At 46.1% G+C, this 2124-nt stretch overlaps 1 non-coding gene across 1 annotated transcript; it reads right to left on the bottom strand.

The window, feature by feature from the left end:
• Positions 1-244: 244 nt before the first annotated feature.
• LOC142804340 (U5 spliceosomal RNA) lies at positions 245-370 on the bottom strand. The gene has a single exon (XR_012894606.1). It is a non-coding gene; the product is annotated as a U5 spliceosomal RNA (small nuclear RNA).
• Positions 371-2124: the final 1754 nt, after the last annotated feature.

The following is a 2124-nucleotide window of genomic DNA, read 5'->3' on the forward strand; positions in this document are numbered from 1 at the left end:
TGTAGGAGTAAACAAGAAATAGCCTGCTCAGGCAAGAGGCCGGTATGTAGGGTTGCGTTCTAAAGGCACTGACAGTCCACCCCGTTGGTAAAGCTGGTCATGAAAATCGCGCGAAAAAAGTGCCACCATGGCGTCCTTCGGGTGTGCAGTCAAGCAACGAAAGTTGACTAGATTTGTAACCCCAGCGGCGAGTGTAAGTCAACAAACGAAAGCATTGAAGTCTTACTTTTGATTTTTAAATTAGGCCTCACCCAAACGGGCAAGGCCTCCCAAAAATTGGCCTATTGGCTCATTAGGGTGTCCTTCCCCACGGCAATCTTTAGTAAAAGGCGAAAGATTGGTGCGACCAGCTGAGGAAGGACCTGAGCGATGAATAACGCACGGCCCATACTCCGGGGGTGCTGAAAAACAGCCAGAAAACTTGGCCACATTCACATAGGAGTTATTTGTACGTTTCAGCCTTTTAACTCTAAAATATGTGTTGTCGTAAAAACTTCTCTGCTTCACTCACCATAACTACGTATACCTTTTAATTAACAGGAGCCATATATAGGCACGTTCCTTTCAGTTTAGGCTTCTATGCTGGCGAAAAATGTATGCAGCCGTGTACCCTTCAATCAAAGTTTGTAAGTGCCGGAGTAGCGGCACGTGAGCACGCGTCTTTATCATACTTGGCGCGCTTCGTATATCGTTTTTTTTCAGAGATAATTTGTGAAAGCGCACTGGTAGGAATCAGTCAACGCTAGAATGCGCGCAAACCATAAACAAATCAAATAACTAACTACTCATTACTTAATGATACGTAATACTGTGTGTGCGTGTACAGTGCGCCCATCGTTATCCTACCGTCAGGGTCATTGCACTTGTATTGTATCTAGGACAAAGGTAGCTGGGACAGTCTGCGTGCAAAAATGAGGAAGATGAGGTGTCTCTCTAATACAAGTAAATCTACCCGTAATTTTTTCACTTGGCGGGACTTCATTTGGTTACTGCGAGAGGGATATATGCTCCAGTGTGTTTGATTCGATCAACGCAACTAAAAAATTTCCGTGCTAATGATCTCTAAATTTTTCAGATTTTTAGTTTAAAATTTGCATTTATGTCTTTCCAAACCAGGAAATGGTTTGACCGCTTGCTCAGCAAATATTTGTTTATTAATAGTATTATTTCTAAACTACTTTTTCAGATTGGCTTTATTTTCATTTTAGTTTCATTTAGGTATCCTGCCGCCCGGTTCCTGGCCCATCCCCATCTCTGGGTGAGCATCATAATCATCATCATCATCATCATTAACAACAACAACAACAACAACAACTACAACAACAACGGAACGGTGAGTCCCCCAGTTTTTCTCTTTTTTGTGGATAAGATTGTTTTCACCAGCCAAGTACGGGTTCCTGCTGTTGAGCGGTGGAGATGGAGTCGCACACGGGTCCGCCAGACCCAGCGAATCCCGTGGAAGCCGCCTCTAGGAAGCGCAACGGTGCCGATAGCGACACTGACAGTGACGATGCCATGAACTATTATGTCAGCAGTCAAGAGTCCGGTGACGACACCTTCAAGCTGGTGAGGAGGCGCAAGGCGAAGAGACCGTTTCTGAGCACGCCATCCGATTCGAGTGCGTCCACCATAAGGTCTTCGCGTAGTGTCGAGGCATTCACCGTCCTGTTCAAGCCAGTTCTCGCCACGGGCAACATAAGGCGCCTCAGCAGGCAAGCCGTGTCTGCACAAATTATGGTACTGGCTCCACACGAAATCAAAGACGTAAGAGTGAACACGCGCAAGAATGTTATAGCTATTGACGTCAACCACGCGGCTGCGCTGGACATTTTGCGCAACGTCGCAGAGCTCAATGGCATCGCAGTCTGCTCTCACATACCGCTGGAAAAAGAAGTCATCGCTGGAGTAATTTATGATGTTGACGAGACCATTGTCAACACAGACATGCCAATACTGATCAAGCCCGCTACAGAAGGCACCATCATAACAAGTGTTTTTCGTCTCGGCAAGTCACGTTGCTTGAAGATCATATTCAGGGGTGATACTCTCTCGTCACACGTGAAGGTGGGACACTTTCGGCACGCTGTTCGTTTCTTCGTAGCGAGGCCAATTCAATGCGGAAAA

Source organism: Rhipicephalus microplus, chromosome 3, assembly GCF_043290135.1.
Source record: "Rhipicephalus microplus isolate Deutch F79 chromosome 3, USDA_Rmic, whole genome shotgun sequence".
NCBI lineage: Eukaryota > Metazoa > Arthropoda > Arachnida > Ixodida > Ixodidae > Rhipicephalus > Rhipicephalus microplus.